The sequence below is a fragment of the Leptidea sinapis genome, chromosome 46, assembly GCF_905404315.1.
Source record: "Leptidea sinapis chromosome 46, ilLepSina1.1, whole genome shotgun sequence".
NCBI classification, from domain to species: Eukaryota; Metazoa; Arthropoda; class Insecta; order Lepidoptera; family Pieridae; genus Leptidea; species Leptidea sinapis.
The window spans coordinates 3,504,284-3,524,700 of record NC_066310.1 but is presented as its reverse complement, the minus strand read 5'-3'; the positions used below and the strand labels follow the sequence as shown (position 1 = coordinate 3,524,700).

Below are 20,417 nucleotides of genomic sequence, written 5' to 3'. Positions count from 1 at the left end.
TGCCACTCTTTCATATCAAGATTTACATTTACATCGATTTACAAATCATTTCAAGTACAATAAAATATGTAAAATGATGCAACAAACACACTCAAACGTCAAATAGTCAATGTCTGACACGAGTAAGTCAAAAAAGTAAATGTAAATTAATACAAAAGTTATTGAGTACAGTTGCTACATCATCCACATACACCGTAAATAAATAAAGGTATTCTGTGAGCATTTTATAAGCGATTATAAATAAATAAATATGTATATATCCATACATATATATACACACACAATAACTTTTAAGTATCATAAAATCATAATTTCATTACTTTAATGAAGACTTTGTACACCAGTACAAGCATTATAATCTATACTATAAAGCTGCAGTGTTTGTTTGTTTGTTTGTTTGTTTGAACGCGCTAATCTTTGGTACTACTGGTCCGATTTGAATGATTCTTTCAGTGTTGGGTAGTCCATTTATCGAGGAAGGCTATAGGATATGTATTTTTTTCAAAATAAGGGATCTGTAATAAAATTGCTATTTTGTAACACAAGGTGTTAAATCGAAAACCGATTTTTGCGTGCGCTGCAAAAACTATTGACAATAGAACAAAATGATGTACAGGCTATAATATAGGCAATATTTTATTACTTATAAAACTATCGCGTGAATTATACTTTATATGGCAAAACAACGTTTGCCGGGTCAGCTAGTTTAATCAATATAAAAGACAGCACTCCGAATCCAAATTAGCTATAATGAATCCGTGTTTCCATATACCATTTTATAGCAGAAATAGATTTTACAAAGCATTTTTATAAACACTAATATACTCCATCTTAAAAATTTATATTCAGTGGCTGGGTGCGTCCTCAGCTTGTTCGCCTTATACTTTTATATACTTTACATCGGTGGAGTGGGATGAATTATTTATTCGCATAAATAAACGCGTCTAGGTGTTCGCCAGCGGGTGACACAAGTGAAACTTCATAAGTTTCTGTTACACCTGTACACCTAGAATGAGTTACGATTGTTTTCATAACTGTACGTTTTGTTTACTGTGAATTTATTTTGTGCCGCGTTTTCCTACATCATGACAACGCTTCTTCGCACACGGCCAACAAAACTTAGTCATTTTTAGCTTCCGAAAAAGTACAACTCGTCATGCAGGATGCACACAGCAACGACCTAGCACCCTGTGATTTCTGTATTTTCCCCAAAATCAAAGATTTGATGAAAGGTTTCACTTTTACCAATTCCGAAGAGGCAGTGATAGCGTTCAATCAGCACGTAGAAAACATGCCTTCAGATCTGTGGTTCTCCTGTTTTAAAAAATGGTACGATCGCATGAAAAAATGTTTAAAATGTTAAGGCGAGTATTTTAAAAAGCAATAAATATAATATTTTGGTTATAACATGTTGTTTTTTTTTAAGTTTAGTGTGACCTACGTATATAGAGAGCGTTAACAGGCTTGGCTACTCAATAATATTGCTATGTCGTCTTTTCTATCAAATAGTACAACACAAGATTGACATGGCGACCTCCAAAAAAGTTCGTACACTTTTCTAATAGGCTGGCACTCCTGTCATTCCCCTGGTTTTGCAGAAGAATGTGTCCTCATCAATTAAAAAGAAATTAAATTTTCACACGATTTTGGAAACAAAGTTTTATGAACAATGCGGGAATCGAACCCGAGACCTCTCGTGTTCCATTTTCCGTTAACCGTATCACTTTTAAAACATAACAAATTGTTTACATTTGCTAAAGCGGCATCTCAAGCACAGTAGACATAACTGTGTCTCAAGTCAATTTCCTATTAAGCAAATATTGGGGTTGAGCAGGATATCAACTGTAAAGTAGATCTTGTAGTTGAAGCCACAACCTGAGAGTCGAACAAAGCATACAAGATTTTATCAACGCTACATCACTCAAACGGTTGGCACAATTGGAAGTGCGCTCGCTCGTTCAAAAAATTTTGTTCTTAAATTTAATTTGTGTAATTAATCCCAGAAGTGAGGGTTACCACTTTATAAACATAACAAATTGCTTAAAATTTCACAGATGTGGTTTATTTGAGTATTTTACAAAAACTCTTTACATCTCTTACTCTGCTTTGAAATGTTGTCTTACTGAGGAAATAATATCGATGTACTTTTGAAAAGTAAAAAAAAAATAGAATTTAATAAATGGTTAGCTCGGACATATTATTTGATAGCGAAAACCCAACCGGTGCCATTTTATTTGACAACAAAGTTTCTCAAAGCTGCCTGGAGCCAATAGATAGTAGACTTTAGCTTGCAGTTAACATTGCCCTGCTACTTTGAAGCATTTCAGATATATTTGGTTTCTGTTTCTGATCACACACCGAGAAGCAATGAGAATAAGGTTTCAGAGTTAAATTAGCTGTCATCACAGGTCGCTCAGAGGTCAATGGAGAGGGTTATGCTCGGAGTTTCCCTGAGAAATCGAATCAGAAATGAGGAGATACATATCGCAGATGATTGCGAAACTGAAGTGGCAATAGGCAGGGTACATAGTTCGACGGACAGATGGCCGTTGGGGCAGTAAAGCCCTCAAATTGCGACCACGTACCGGAAGACGCAGTGTTGGTAGGCCTCCCACAAGATGGACTGACGATCTTGTCAAGATCGACGGAGTACGTTGGATGAAGGCAGCGCAGGAGCGATCGTCGTGGAGATCTTTGGGAGAGACCTTTGTCCGGCTGATGATGATAATGATGACAGCTATCATTGAGGGTAAGTGGGGGTAGTTTGGTCATGTAAAGAGGATTCATGAAAGTACATTAAAATTTTAGGAAGAGCGCATCTTTAGAGTAGAATACAAAGATAAATTTTGCCACTATATACAAGACTGTAATAGAACCATGTGAATCCAGATGTCCTATTAGTTTATCTTGTTCAAGTTTTGTACTACTTTCTAAAAAATCCAAGAAGGGCTCGTTCATCCGGATATTATATATTAATAAAGCATGTTTGATTAGGTATAGCACTAGCTGTTATTGAGCTGGTAATTATCTTCAGGAAAACCTTGCAGAGAGAAGCTTGTTATTTAATAGCCATGCATAGTAGTTATCAAGCCGACACACAATCTATGTTATTACAGACTATACTACTTTTTCTATCTTTAATATTAATATACTTATACGGGGTAATTGGTAATTCCATGTATGGTATGCTAGTGTAATGGGCCACTATTTACGATAATTTTAGCCTACATGCAAAAGTGAACCATTTTTGATTTATCAGTTTTATTAGCTTTTTTCAAAATATGCAATGACTTTCTATACATAGTTTAGTGAATTTACTGGGCAAAACTTGCATAAAATCAATGTTCTTAATAAATAAAAACACACAAACAAAAAAACACGAGACTTGATCCTGCAGACAAACTGTCTAAACAGTTTTGCGGGATGATAATTTAAGATTCTTTCTGTAAATGATAAATAGTATAAATTAAAAATAATTATAATAAATGTGACTTGACATCTTATGTCTCAAGATGACGAGCGCAGTTGTAGTGTCGCTCAGAATTTTTGGGGTTTTTCAAGAATCCCGAGTGGCACTGCATTGTAATGGACAGGGCGTATCAATTACCATCAGCTGAACGTCTTGCTCGTCTCGTCCCTTATTTTTATAAAAAAATCACACTTCTCATTTTTTCTTTTGATTTTTAAAAACTATTAAACACTGGTCATTTATCAATATCACAACAACAAGTTTTTGTCCAAATTAAAAGAATGCGAGACGAAAACGATATTTTTCAATATTATTTTGAGATTATTTTCACAAAAATGCTTTAAGTAACAAAAAATCGTTATGAAACTTGGATTGCAGATTATGAATAACGCTGTCTGTGTATTACTGATGAATGATTTTTCTGAAAATTCTCTCAAAAATGTTTCAAATTAATTAACACTTTAATTTTAGAGGATTTTTGGAAGTTCTATCCCTAATGGGATAAAATTAGGATCAGTAGGTTTCATGATACTCTGTGATTCTTAACATTAGATATACAAAATTTTAAACGGAATGTAAATGTACATGTATTTTAGTATCTTTCAAAATTTAACGCTAATATTGCGATTACTGATGATTGCATATTTATATGGGCAGTTCGTCAATTTTGAAGTTATAAGCCACAGAAACCGATTTTGCTATAACCACATAAAGGCATTGAGTGAATTACATGCCTGATATTAGTAATGCTTTACCCCCTTATTCAAAATAGTCTAACTTAAAGCATTGCTAATTCTCACTCTGTCTTCTTCTATTGACCTAAGTCAGAATGAGAAAAAACACTCCTTAGAGACTGTTTTAAGTTAGCGGACCATTATGAATAAGGGGGTTAATGTTTTCAAACCCATACCTCGTACTTAATTCAAAAATTTCTTCGCAAAAAAAACTGTAGAAGACCGCCTAACAGAATAGATAAACAGTGAGGGATCCAGGAAAAATAAATAATGCAGTGTCGTTGTCATTAAAGATATTAACTCGCAACCTGATCAGAATACACATGGACAGCCACTATCCCTTAAACAAGAATCTATTCACCATAGGTGTAACAGACAGCCCTTTATGAAAGGATTCATGAAGACAGAAGAAAGACCAGTGTATATTACGACCTGACCTGTATAGCCGAGTGGTTAGCGATCTTACCTACTAAGCTAGAGTTCCCGGGTTCGAATCCCGGTAGGTGCAAGCATTTATATGATGAATATGGATGTTTGTTTCCGAGTCATGGATGTTTAAATGTATTTATGTAAATTTATATGAATTTATGTATGTTTAAGTAAGTATATTGTATTAAATATATCATTGTCTTGTAACCCATAACACAGGCTATATATGCTTAACTTGGGGCATGATAATTTGTGTAAAAAGTGTGTCTATATTATATTATATATTATATTCATACAGAGTTTAGGAGTGTGGCCAACAATGGGCATAAATCCTCCAATCTCAAGCATCCTGCGCTGCTTGTGGAATTATGAAAAGACTGCTAGAGTCCTGGGACGGTCTGGAGGTTGGAGTAAGATGACGATCAGGCATGAACAATGGCCTAATCAAGAAACTTAGTGCGTGAACAGCCCAGTCAAACTAACTAAATGCTTTGATAGATGACAATCATAGTTACGTCCACATTATGCCGCGTTACACGTTGAGTTTACGGAAGAAAGTAATAATATTAAACAGCTACTCGTATTTATTATTATTCCAAGACAAGACAATAATATATTTAATACAATATACTTACTTAAACATACATATATTCATTATAAACATACATGTAAACATACATTTAAACATCCATGACTCGGAAACAAACATCTATATTCATCATATAAATGCTTGCACCTACCGGGATTCGAACCCGGGACCTCTAGCTTAGTAGATAGGATCGCTAACCACTCGGCTGTCTATATATTTACACACATACGTTTTTTATTATTTTTGTTACTGTCATTGTTTATTTTTAGTTACATCTTTTGTAAATCTATTTTATATAACATTTATTTTAGTGCCACATTTAAGTATACTTTGCTTTTAAAATATGTCTGTTCAGCTACAAACTTCACACAATGGGGTTACTGAAAATCAGTGTTGTACTCATAATGTATGCACACAACTATAACTGAGTGGACTCCAGTTTTGGAAGACCACTGCCACATCAAGTTTTGCTTTTGTTTCTTTTGTATTAAGTTAAATATCCGATTGAGCATATATTTTGTTCTCAGTAACTTTTTTGTGTGAATGTGTCAGTTTTTCTTCCAAAATAAATTCATTTTCATTTCATTTATTATCATCATTGTGCATCGAATACAACCAGAATCAGCTTATAAATATTATTCATATAGACGTTAGTAAGATGAGAGTAGGTGTAAGCCATAAACGGCCCTCTAGGCTTGCTGACCTAAAAAATGACACACAAAGATGAACATGTCTTCTGGAGTATTGAGATACATGTTGTGATATCAAAGTGATTCTGTTATGAGATAAAGTGACAAGACATATGGATTATTGCTGTCATCTCTGGTCTGGCGCACACCTGTATCAGCTCGATCCATTTGAACACGTGCAACGCAGAGCAGCTCGAATTGTTGGGGACTTACTCATTCCACCATCGTACGACACGCCACAAGAAAGGATATCATCCCCACCATCCGGATGTGTGGCGGTCCTCCACATGGCGGTTTTCAAGGAGCTTCCTTCATCGTACTACAAAGCTGTGCAATGAACTTGCATGTGCGGTATTTCCGGGACGATCAGTGTTGTACTCATAATGTATGCACACAACTATAACTGAGTGGACTCCCGTTTTGGAAGACCACTGCCACATAAAGTTTTGCTTTTGTTTCTTTTATATTAAGTAAGTTAAATATCCGATTGAGCATATATTTTGTTCTCAGTAACTTTTGCACAGCTACAAAGCTGTGCAATGAACTTGCATGTGCGGTATTTCCGGGACGATACGACATGGGTACCTTCAAATAAAGCGAGTACACCTTCCTTAAAGGCCGGCAACGCTCCTGTGATTCCTCAGGTGTTGCAAGAGAGTGTGGGTGGCGGTGATCACTTAGCAGCAGGTGAACCGTACGCTCGTTTGTCCTCCTTTTCCATAAGAAAAAGATGATTTGGCCGTTCACCTAATAATAAGTAAAATGCCCTCCACATTACAGGCACTGTTCAACATTCTTGGAAAACCAATGATTCTGAACGGCATCGCGATTTTCTCACTTTTAATCGCGATAGTCTCATTAGCACAGAAATTTAACAAGCTACGGCGCTTTTCAAACCGTAATACAAAAAGTGCTTGCACACTTATTCAGTTACCTCTTTTTTCTGGCGTCAAGAAATATCATGACGCCTGAAAAATACGTTACTTTGGCACCTTAATGTCTAGTATAATTATACTTTCATACATGATCACTTAAAATCTCTTTCTGAGAACAATATTAGGTACGGAGTTGTAAGTTTTTACCAGTGGCTTCTTTGCTCTTTTCTCAGGATGACAGCTAGATTATGGATACCACAACGGCGCCTAATTCTACCGTGAAGCAGTTATGTCTAAGCATTATTGTGTTTCGATCTGAAGGGTGCCGTAGCTAGTGAAATTACTGGGCAAATGAGACTCAACATCTTATGTCTCAAGGTGACGAGCGAAGTTGTAGTGCCGCTCAGAATTTTTGGATTTTTCAATTACCCTGAGCGGCTCTGCACTGTAATGGGCAAGGCGTATCAATTACCATCAGCTCAACGTTGTACTCATTTCATCCCTTATTTTCATAAAGAAAAAGTAAGCTTTGACATTGCGAAAATTTACTTATAGAAATGCAGAAATCTGAAACGAATAAGATTGTAATAAATAATAACAGAATAGATCTATCCGTACAGACGGATACCCTTTAAGAGCTCATGGATTATGATACAAATTTAAAAAAGAAGGTAATAGAAATTGTATAAGTGATAATTACTCTCGCGGCTGTCACCCTTACGGGTACGTAGCAATATAACGAATTATGTTAACTGAACAGGTAAATGTATAGGATTCAGTCGGTGAAAGAATGAGATAGAATACATTATACGTTCTCTATCTCTAACAATGATTTAGAGCGACAGAAAAAAGAGACAGACACATAAATTCACAAGATTTAACGTGGGAGAAAATGAGATAGGTAGCATTATACAGTCTTTGGTACCAGGCGATCATAGTTGAAAAAGAGACTGTCTTATGTATGACGCGAGTATACCTTAATATATTCTGACGTCATGCGTACGACGTATTACTATATATACACCAGGAGAACATTTATATGGTAGCGGTGATAGTAAAGTCTTTCATAGCGGTTGAAATCATATGTCATCCTAGCAACATGTACCAGGACTTCATATTATGCAGTTTAGAGGTTTAATGTAAATTTTGCATGGTATACAGTGATTCCATTGATTGAGTTTTTGGACGCCAAATTTAATTTGAAAATGTGCAACAGTCGCACTGTATCAACAGAAAGATCAAAAACAGTAATTGACGCAGTATTCCAAAGATATATTGACCATATTAAGACCAAAGTATTTATTTCATACTTTAGTTACCATAAGCATCTTTGTTTAACTTGCACAGTAGGACTACGATAAAGAAACACACTCACTTTAACTTGACACTTTTTATTCAATGCTATTCCAGAACTCACCAACCAACCTGTACCATACATACTCAGATATAATGCTTTGACAAATGTTTGCGTGTTTACCCCTCCTTCCCTTTCCCAAAATCCCCCCCCCCCACCCCACACCCCTCTTATATTTATATATTATATATGTATGTATACATATCTATGTATTTATTTACCTTAGTTTTTAAGTTCTAGTCATTAGTCTTAAGTTAGGTTAAGTGGTAGGTTAATATTACGTTATATCAATAGCAAATAGCCAGGTTTTCCCAGTTTCCTGGATTCCCCCCCCCCCCACAAACCTCATGTATTAGTTTTTTAAGCATAATAAAGTTTTATCCCTCAATACGTAGATAGGGTTGTAGAAATAAGTTTTCTGATACCTACATATATAAGGCTTAATTGTAAATTGCTTTAATAAGTAGATTTAAGTAATTTTGTATATATAATTTAATACCAAATACAGAAATTTTGAATTTGATTTTTTTTTTGCGTGTTTTAATGTTACAATGTATGTGGACAACGCCATCTGTTGGATGTTAAGCGAAAGAACGTAAAATGATTCTAACAATCTTGTACCATCTATCGAAAATGTAAGTCTTAATAAATCTATACAGTAATATATAAGAATAAAATGTAAAATAATTATTACTTCGTATCACTGTAATAGTTACAATTATCTTGAAGCCTAAATATTTGAAGGTTTCACTTCTACCACGTGTAAATTGCACACTTGTTTTATTTTCGTTTTATATTATACACATACTTGTTTACAGAAATGTATTACCAATATTCAAAATAATTGTTACAAAAATTTTGTTACGGTAAAAGGCTACTATAACATAAATAAATTTCTTAATGATAATAAAGAATTATTAAAATTACTGGGCAAATGAGACTTAACGTCTTATATCTCAAGAAGACGAGCGCAATTGTAGTGCCACTAAGAATTTTTGAGGTTTTTCAAGAATCCTGAGCGGCACTGCATTGAAATGGGCAGGGTGTATCAATTACCATGAACACCCTGATCGTCTTATCTCTTATTTTCATAAAGAAAACAGATTTGGAATGGACACTACAGATTGGAATCGGGCTAATAATAATAATAAATGTTATTGTACGATATTACATTGTGAAGAAATTTTATTTAAAAAAAAAATCCACCGTCAGTTGTCAGCTATCCACTTACGAATGTGTGACTTTAAATCCTATTTTGTATAAAAATATTTGAATTTGAATTTTTGCTGTAACTTATTGTGCTCCTTAAGTCACTCGAGCTGACTTTACCTGAATAAGCGTTACAAGGACTAGCGTATTAGCTCAGTCTCATTCAATACGAGCAAAAATAAGTCCTCAGAGCGCTCAAAAAGTTTTCACTTCAAAAAGAGTACATTTCAAGAGTACTTATATGAGAACTTGTATGAAAGAGGTGATGTCTACCCAACACCTGGGATAGAGATGTGATTGATTATATCACTTCAATGGATAATCGTTCTTATAACAAGTGATTTAGATTCACTGCTTGGTTATAATGATCAAAAGTTTTTACATCAGCTCATAAAAGATCGAAAATCACCAGATTTGGGGGAATTTTTGATAAACTCCATTTGACTTTATGAACCATCATAATGCTTATGAACATTAGGTTTAGAGATAAAGGAAAGCTCGTAACTAATTATAATACTTCTCACTAGTGGGAGGCTCCTTTGCACGGGATGCCGGCTAGATAATTGTTACCACAACGGTGCCTATTTCTGCCGTGAAGCAGTAATGAGTAAGCATTACTGTGTTTCGGTCTGAAGGGCGCCCTAGCTAGTGAAATTACTCGACAAATAAGACTTAACATCTTGTCTCAAGGTGACGAGCGCAATTGTAGTGCCGCTCAGAATTTTTGTTTTTTTCGAGAATTCTAAGCGGCACTGCATTTTAATGGGCAGGGCGTATCAATTACAATCAGGTGAACGTCCTGCTCGTCTCGTCCCTATTATTATCATAAGGAAAAAGAAAAAAAAAACAAATAATACAAATTCATATTATAAATTTAGTTTTAACCTCTGTTCCAGATGAAGTATACAGAAAATTGAATCACTTATCGTCAGTCAAAAGGCAAAATTATCTTAATTAATTTTGATATTTAGACAGACTATTACACCTTCAAATAAGAAAAGAAAGAAAGAATGGTTGGCTTAATTCCCTATGTTCGAATTGAATCTCGATTAAATGAAATCGTGCTAGATAACCGATTAAAACAGGCCAGGTTTATTAGTTTAGTGTGAGTGACAAGCTATGTCTTACACTCGCGATTTGAATGTGTATGTGTTAGTTTGCGTACATTGCTCAGAGGTTAACAGTAATCCTCAATTTTTTAGATGTTTTTATAGCTATCGTAGTCTATCTAGTATAATTGATCTAGGATTTTGCGTTTAATTTGAAAACACGAGCACTGCTTGCCATTCACAAACAGTTCAATTCTCTTTATAGATAAAAAAAATTAAAAAGAAAAATACATTAAGTAAATTAAAGTTTGAATATTATATTGTATAAAAAATATGAAACAACTTTTTTGCGCTTAGGCTACGGTCTCAATTATTAAGTTATTCTTAATTACTATCAGTGATAAGTATAATCGAAGGATAAAGTCAAAAGTAGATAGCCATTTTTTCTAAGTTGTGACAGTCTTCCAGGATAAAATATAGACACAATAATATTTCACAGTTCTCTGGACATCAATAAAACTTGAAATGAGTAAAGTTTCCTCTCAAATAAATGTTTAGTGCTGTGCTGGACGTATTGTAAGATTACTAGCTACATAGTATATCTTATATGTAAGATTCTCGTGTCGCGGTGTCTGTTACCGAACTGATCCGAAACGGTTAAGCCGATTACAAGAAATTTTGTTTGCATATCGGGTAGGTGTGAGAATCAGCCAACATCAATTTTTTATTAATTGTAATTGTCGTGCCGCTCAGAATTTTTGGGCTTTTCAAGAATCCGGAGCGGCACTGCATTGTAATGGACAGGGCGTATCAATTACCATCAGCTGAACGTCCTCCTCGTCATTTAAAAAAAATATGTCATATCCCTTTATGAAATTTATTTTAATTTTTTTTTGACAATTATTTTTTAGTTGTATTTTATTGTGATTCAGCATTAGCCGCGTACCCACCTAGAGCACAGGCTCGCGCGGCAGCCTCGAGAGCAAAATGCCTCGGCTGGTGTGGACGTGCCTCGGCCTGCCTCGGGCGCGCGTTTGCTCGACCGAGCACGGCTCGGCCCCGAGGCATCTGTTGTCGGTAAACTTGACGCGCTCAAAGGTGCCTCAGTGAGCGCTGTGCGTTAGGTGGGGACGGTTATGTTTTGGCTCGCGCGCGAAGCTACTTCAAGTTTTGTCTCTTGCCGTGTTTGTATTTTGTAATTTTAATATCATCAGTCAGGAGGAGTCCATTCGCCTAATACAACTGTACAGCACGTACAATGCGCTTTGGGACCCCAAAGATCCAAATATACTCATACATTTTTCTAATCCAGAAGCGTCTAGGTTTTTTCTTGATACGTGACTGTTTTCGTTTCTTTAAACAATAAGCAGCTAGGAAAATAGCTGCAGCTGAAAATACACGACTGTCCATTACGAATACTCGCGGACTTATGATGGCTCAGCCTGCCTCGCGAGGCGGCCTCGTGTAAATTGAACAAAACTACTGAGGCTGCCGCGGGAGCCATCGCTCGCGATCCGGACACCGAGGCTGCCGCGCGAGCCTGTGCGCTAGGTGGGTACGCGGCTATTGAAAAATATGTACAAATTCAAATTTTCACATCTACGATCATTATCTATTTTGGTATCGTGATTTTTATAACATTATTATTCTGTTCCATCCACAGATACGCAATTTGTCAATCGTATTAAGCCAATTGCAAGATGGCAATCGAATATAGAAATTATTGTAGCACGATTTTAATTATTGAATTTTTTTTATTACTTTAATTGGCAATACTATGTTTTCTGGGTCAGCTAGTAATATATATTATATGGATGGATCTGTGCAGCAATGGTGTTCAAAATGACAGCAAAATATATTGAGAATCAGCTAGTAAAAAATTACCTATATTTTAATCTATAGACAGCAGTTTAGTTAAAAAGGGACTTGAATTAATGAAACTTTGATTGGTATAATTTGATATTATGCAGGATGTGAAAGAGTTTCTGATTTTACATAATATAATGAAATACAACTTATTTACGCGTTGTTTTACATCGCCCTTCCATTTAATACTAATCAAATCAAACCAAATCAAAATCACTTTATTCAACCAGAAGGGAATGGACATTTATATACTTTATTATTATTTCTTCACTTATATACTTTATTTCATACTTTAAAAGTTTATATTAATTTTTTTTATAATTATTATTTATATACCTTAAAAGTTTTCATTTGTTCGGAAAAGCTTAAGCTTTATAGAAGAAGAAATGGCAAGAAACTCAATGGCATTCTTTTAAATCAACGTTTACAGCTTCATAGTTTTAAAAATCATTTCAATTACAATGTATGTCTACATTGTAATTTTTAAATTTTACATCACTTTAGTGATGCAACAAAAATACTCAAATGTCAAATACTTCAAATTCAATTATTTTTATTCAAAAATGCATTCAAAATCACTTATTGAACGTCAAAAATTACCACCCATTCAAAATAGACTGCCTCAGATCTGAGAAGAACGGGTGCAAGAAACTCAGCGGGCTTTTTATTATATGGATTACAATGTAATATCGTACATTTATAACTAAAGAGCCCGAGGGTATCCGCTACATTCCTAGTCAGTGGTATCATTAAGAAAATCATTTATGTTATAATAACCTTTCTCACACAAACTAACTTGCTGTGACGTTGACGCTGTGATGTTTAACACGACTCTGTCACTTCCAGTATCTTCTTATTTATATTTCTATGTTTCTGATATTGATTGGTACTTAATATGTATTGAAATATCACTTAAACTGCCGCTATAGCTCTATAGCTATTCGCATTGCGATTCCCCGCTGAAACAACACAGCCATAAGATCAGACTGACGTCGTTGCTATAAGGGTGTATTTTCGGTACTTTAAGCTCGGGATTGTTTGCCATTTTGTGAGTTTTGCGAAGATTGTTGCTCGTATATGTACGAAAATCTATATTATCTGTTACAATGAAATTTTACTTCATGGCAATCTGAACCTTAATGTCATTTTATACAGCTGATTCAGAAGACTTCTCTACAGAGTCTTCTCACACTTAGCATCGATTATTGTAACGGGAATGTTCTATTTTGTTTATTGAATCACTTAACTAAGATTAAATTCTATATTGACTAATTTGTAATTTTTCCTGCCTTTATAAGTGAGAGTATTCGAAATTAATGTGGTCGTAAAAGCAGAAAAGACTATATTTTATCTTATAATATATTTTAATGTTAGAACTGAAAACACTTCCTTACACCACGCTATTTCGGACATCTTAGATTAAGTACTTCAACTGGACAACTTAAAAGGGTTGCCACCTAACAATAATATTAATAATATATTGTTGCAACTTAACAGAGAGCTTCATTTTGAAAATGTGGGTAAAACTGCAAAATAATGATGATGAAACTAAGTTATACTTAGGATGTCAGCTTTTTATCACTGTGTCAAAATACGCAAAAATGTTTCATGTAAAGGAATGAAGAGTCATGTACTTTCATTTCGTCGTCTCATCTAGGTCTTTGTCTCTACACATAAAGTTTGTTGTTTTCACAGCTGTATTAGTTTTTGATTAATACCTCAAAAGATTTCTTATGGAATCAATTTTGACTGAATAAATGGCTTAAACGATATATTTTTTACCAGTACGAGGCACCTTTGCACAGGATGCCGACTAGATTATGGGTACCACAAAGGCGCCTATTTCTTCCGTCAAGCAGTTATGTATAAACATTACTGTGTTTCGGTCTGAAGGGCGCTGCACTGTAGCTAGTGAAATTACTGGGCAAATGAGACTTGATATCATATTTCAAGAATCCTGAGCGGCACATCAGCTCAGTCCTGGTCATCTCGTCGCTTTTTGTCAAAAAAAAAAAAAAAAAAAACAAAAAAGGAAAAAAATATATACTTATATAATACGTGATTCTACCCGCTTAGCTAGAGGTCTCGGATGCAAGTCCCGATAGAAGCACACATTTATATTATGAATATGCTTACTTATTCTGTATATCAAATTAAATTTATCGTTGTCTTGCACCTATATAGGCTATACCTAGTTTGGAAATGAAAATTTGAGTTTTTTTTATGACAACAAGGGACGAGAGGGCAGGAAGTTCAGCTAATGGTAATTGATACGCTATTCCCATTACAAGGATTCTTGAAAAATTCTGAGCAGCACTACAATTGCGCTCGTCACCTTGAGACATAAGGTGTTAAGTCTCATTTGCCCAGTAATTTTACTAGCTACATTAATCTGATGGTAAGTGATACACCCTGTCTATTACAATGCAATACTGTTCAGGATTCTTGATTGAACCCAAAGTTCTCAGCGGCGCCGCAGTTGCGCTTGTCACTTTGAGACATAAGATGTTAAGTCTCATTAGCCGGCGATAAATAGCTCCGCTATAGTTACCACTTAGTCGACATCATATATCAAAAGTCATCCCACTTAAAAAAAATAAGTTACTAAAAGACAAAAAAAAATATATTTTAAATAAGTCAATTGTACGGTAGTGTATACTGAAAACTTTCTTTTTTCGTGCCTAAAACACCCAAAACAACTTAAGAATTTGTTTTTATGTTCATGCATGAAAATTGAATAATCCTAATTATAATCTCTAATTATCAGGTTACGATTTAACTAAGTGGAGTTTTTCTTCCTATATTGTACTCGAAGAATTGTAATGAAATAACTTTGCGTAAGACTAGCCTGAGTTAAACCGCCGTAGTTATAATGTGTAAATGTACTTTAGAATTTGGTTCAGTTTTAAAAACATTAAAATAAGAACGCAATGTGTTATTTAATTCGTTCCGTAGTAGGCACTTATTAAATTTCAAAGCGTTCTACAAAACTCGAAAGTATAATAAAGTTTATTCAAGTAATAAATTCACGGTAATTCACCGCAACTGTGGTGAAATTCGTACGGAAAATAAGCTCTATTTCCACTCCTTCGAATTATAGAACAATCAACAAAAGGAAAGAGCAATTTTTCTATGTCGACTGGAACGCGGCACCAAGCCGAACCGATGACTATGAAAAATTAAGCATAACATTCATCGTCTAATCACAATATGAAAGTAAACACATTTACCATTTTTCTGCACCATCAAACAGAATAATCAGCTGTCCTCCCAAAACTTTCCACAGTATCACATTACATGAACAATTCAATTTTTATTAAAACACTTTAACTAATATCACATTCACTATCACTAAGTTACTACGGAGCGATGTAACGCGGTGTAGCACTGCTGGTAGCGTCTACGAACTGCCGCTACGGCGCTACGAACTAAGCCGATCGGTAGCGAAAAGACACGATCGAGCGACGTTGAATGCTTACTCTTTCATATTTTATATCTGAGACGAAACGGAATTACGGAGTTTGCACTGCTAGGTTTTTATAACGTAACGGAATATAACGCGCACATTTTATTTGAACGCTATTTTTTCAACTCGCCGCGAAAATTTTTCATTGTTTGCTTTCCTCCACACGGGTGGATCGTGTGATTTGAATGGAGCATGGGCGTGACTCATACAAAGATGTTATAAGCGCTGATTCGGTACTTACACTGACGGGAATGAATTGTTTGTCGTTGCGGTTTTTTTTCACTGTGACAGCGTGTTAGGGACGCCATTAAAGGGTTAAGGTTTCGTATCAGATTTTATTAAGATTAATATCAATGTAAATTTTTTATTAGCACTTCAAATTTAAATCTAACAACAGCGAATTAGTAAAATATACCTAACCAGTGCCTAAATTGAATTAAATACAAAAATATAAGAAATGCCAAGAAATTATATTACAGAAATTTAGTTTTAATAAAAATAATCGGACGAATAAAACCTATAATAACTAGTTGAAAACTATTCTCATAATTTCAATACATTCCATTTTTTATGGAAAAAAGGACAAACTCACACTCTCTTGAACTCTCAACACCAGAGGAATCACTAGAACGTTGCCTACCATGAAAGTGTACGCGATTTGTTTTAAGATACCTCTATTGTATTGTACTGGGAATACTAAAATTGTACATGCAACAGTGTCATCATTTTTTAAGGTAATAGGGGAAAAAAACATCCTTTCAAAGAAAAGCGTTCAACTGCCTAAAAACGCAGGTAAGCGTTACCTGTAATTGCTTTCGTATTTGTTTACACTCCTTCAAATATTAAATATCTACTTTGCGTTTATTGTACACGAAATTGTTTCAGAGTCCAAGGTCGCTTAATGCTGTGTACTTTAGCCGAATAGACATGTTGTCAGCCCATTTAACACATAGCCTAACTTCGCAGGTATGTCTAGACTTTCCGATAATTTTCTTCTCCGTTAGACAGTTGATTAAATAAAAATTAATTCAATAAAAGAAATATAAAAAATTGGCAGTTGTAGGACTTGCCGATAGAAGTTTTCAATTTAATAAATAGTTAAATTATTTAAAATTTCATAATGTTAAAAATATTTTTTTTTATTTTTTTATTATTAAATTACAATTTTAAACTTATTTTCAAAAACACTATTTCAATAATGCACATTATATACACATTGAACATTTTATTAAATCCATTCAATTTCACTTAAAAGATATACACAACACTAATGTTGCACAATACGTCAGCGGTATAACTACAGATATACTGCTATAAGAATTTCGGTGACGCGAACTCACGAGATTTTACCCTTCCAAAAAGTGTCTAACTATATAATTACATTTATATATATTTTTAATAATGTACTGCGTACGCCAGTCGTGTCGGTGACGCAAACCTATAAGATGTTACTTCAAAAATTTTAAACTTATTTGTATGTGGTGGTAGCCTTTCAAGTCACGGGCTCTTTTTCTTTTGTATCGTTTACTGAACTTATTATAAAAATTCCCCGCTTGTTGGTTGGTTGTTAATAAGTAATCAATGAACGTAACTTTAAAAAATAAATCCCAAGGAATTTTGATGCTCTTTTAAGTTTTAATATTAGGATAATCGATAATTTATTAGCTTTGGTCCGTGATTTCATCCGCATAAAATTCAATTTGTGCCGCGCAACCTCAGTAAACGTTTTAAAACTATGGAATAAAATATTTGCTTCTTTCTACCCTGTCTCCGTTCATAAAATTTAATTATGAACTGTTGAAATGTATGGCAACTAAACAAGCTTACATTAACAATTATAATATTATTTAGAACTATTATTATAATAAGAACATGTAAAGTTAGATGTAAGTATTACTGAAATAATATAATGCTTTATATTATACCAACCACTACTTTTTATAATTTGTTTTTTCTATTATTTTCTCTATTGTAAATATTTTTTTTGTTGTAATGTTGCAATGTAGAACGTACGGCATTCCACACAAACCCAAGTGGTTTATGGGTGCTATTGTAATTTATTATCCTTCATGTTTCTTAAAATAAATAAAAAAAAAGTTAAAAGAGACACAAAAGAAATAATTGTTAAAATTAATGTAAAAAAAATAATGAACAAAAAAAAATTAACATTTATTTAATACTAGCGGACCCGACAGACGTTATTCTGTACCCACGTCTTAAATTTGAAAAATCGGTCAAAATCAAAATCAAATCAAAATCACTTTATTCATGTAGGTCACGGAAATGACGCTTATGAATGCCAAAAGCCGTTAGGAGGAGATTACTAACATACACATGGACAGAAGAATTATATATTGACTGAATTAAGAATCTAAACCTTTCTCAAATTCACTAGAAAAAACAAACAAATTTTTTCGATGAAAAAAAGTCCGCTGGGTTTGTTGCGCCCATTCTTCTCAGGTCTGAGGCTTTTTTTTGGAATGGGTGGTAGTTTTTGATTTTCAATAAGTGATGTCATATCCTATTTTGAATAAAAATTTTTGAATTTGAATTTGAATTCGGAGGATTCGGGGTCTTAGCTATTCTTGAATCTAGAAGTTCATTCTTGAGTCTGAAGACACACAGAAAATTTCATTAAAATCGCTCCACCCGCTGAGAGGAAGTTCAGTGACAAACACACACACACAGAAGAAACGAATACAATATAGAGATAGGCTTACTACGCGGAAGTCCATAATTGTATAAAATGGAGTTTGTGTGTTTTGTTACAAAAGTCACTATCTTTCCTGCGTTGGGCGGCTCAACAACTTCTAAGGATGCCTCGTGCAAAACGTAGTATAGAATTGATACACAAATAAAATTTTATGAACGATGCGGGACTCGAGCCTACGACCTCTCGCGTTTGGAGCGAGTGCTCTTCCAACTGAGCTAACCGTTCGAGTGAAATATCGTCATAAAATCCCCTATATGCTTTCTTCAACTCTCAGGTTGGGGCTTCAACTACAGCACCTACTTTACAGTTGATAACCTGCTCAACCCCAATATTTGTATATTAGCAAATTGACTTGAGATGTCGCTCTTGCAAATCTATACAATTTGTTATGTTTTTAAAGTGATAACCCTCACTTCAGTTGGAAGAGCACTCGCACGGACCGCGAGAGGTCGTGGGTTCGAGTCCCGCATCGTTCATAAAATATTGTTTTCAAATTTTATTTGTGTATTAATCCTAGAAGTGAGGGTTATCACTTTCAAAACATAACAAATTGTTTAGTATGGAATTGGTTTGAGCAGGGTTTAACGACTAATCAGGTCGAATCGAGAGTTCATTATTCGGGAGCCGATTATTCGATGGAGATCACGTTAAACCCTTATCTGTCCCTGCAGGGGGGTGTTGCATCCTGTTATATACATATAGACTATCAAAACTTACCAGAGTTAACACGAAACATATTTTATTTTTAGTGTTAAATCTGCTACGTTTATTATTTGTTATATAAACTCATTTCTATTGATTTAGTTACTTCTTTCAAATCCATACTAGTAGTAGTAAGTAGATACTTCTAAAGCTACGGGTACCTGGGGAAACGACCATACAAAGACTTCAGAAGAAAAGCCAACTAAACTGCCAGTTATTTTCTAGCGAATTTTTTGTTATATTTTTAAATTGATTACCCTCACTTCTAGGATTAATACGAGATGTACAAGAGCGACATCTTAAGTCAATTTAACTGTAAAGTAGATCCTGTAGATGAAGCCATAACCTGAGAGATGAACAAAGCATACATGATTTTATGACGATACGTCACTCGGACGGTTAACTCAGTTGGAAGAGGACACAGAACGCCAGAGGTCGTGGGTTCGAGCCCCGCATCGTTCATAAAGTTTTTTTATCAAATTTTATTTGTGTATATGAATAGTATGCAACTTGCAACACTCTATTATATATCATTTTAATCAGATTTCTATATTGCTCACAATGATCATGGACATAATAAAGTAAACAGAACTGATAACCGTTAATATTAACGAAAATTAACCATATTACTGATTGGGTAAGCATATTTTATTTCGCACCTTACACAGAGGCAAATCCAAGCCAAGAAGGACAGCCAAAATAGAGGCCATGTGTCCCGTTCTTACATCAACAAGATAAAATAAATGATATGATCAAAAAATTCAATTTTAATAGAACACTTTTTAAAGGATTAAAACGCATGTAATTATAACTGTTAGATGTAACACTCACGTTAAACAAAAAAACTCAATTGAATCACTTGTATTTTAACATTATAATAACAATTTTAAATAACCATACCATAATTTTTAAGTTTATTATCTGCTAAGTTTAGTTTGATTAAATTTGTAACAATAAATCCATTCGTTTTGATAAAAATATAAAGATTCGATTCTAATTTTTATATCATTCAAAGTGAATACAAAGAAATGACTATCCATCACTCACGGAGCTCGAATTGTGTCAAAGCCTTAATAACTTAGCAAAAGACTAACTTGTTTATTTCATAGCCATCATCTCACACAGACGTACAAATATGAGTTGAAGTTGCTTTTGAACGTTTATTCACCTTGCGCTTGGAACATGTTCGGGGTGACTTATGAAATGTAGGCGGATTACACACTATGAATTTATAATTTTAATCAATAGGCTTAGTTCTGCAGCATATGCGTTT

The 20,417-nt window shown here is 34.3% G+C and overlaps 1 protein-coding gene and 1 non-coding gene across 2 annotated transcripts in view; both read right to left on the bottom strand.

The window, feature by feature from the left end:
• Positions 1–15,656, bottom strand: part of LOC126977997 (neuronal growth regulator 1-like) — a 477,303-nt gene extending 461,647 nt beyond the window's left edge. The window contains exon 1 of the mRNA XM_050826732.1: positions 15,494–15,656. The gene's annotated coding sequence lies outside the window, so the exon portion shown is untranslated. The remainder of the gene's footprint in view (positions 1–15,493) is intronic.
• A 2,938-nt stretch (positions 15,657–18,594) lies between these two features.
• On the bottom strand, positions 18,595–18,667 carry Trnal-caa (transfer RNA leucine (anticodon CAA)). The gene has a single exon. It is a non-coding gene; the product is annotated as a tRNA-Leu (tRNA).
• Positions 18,668–20,417: the final 1,750 nt, after the last annotated feature.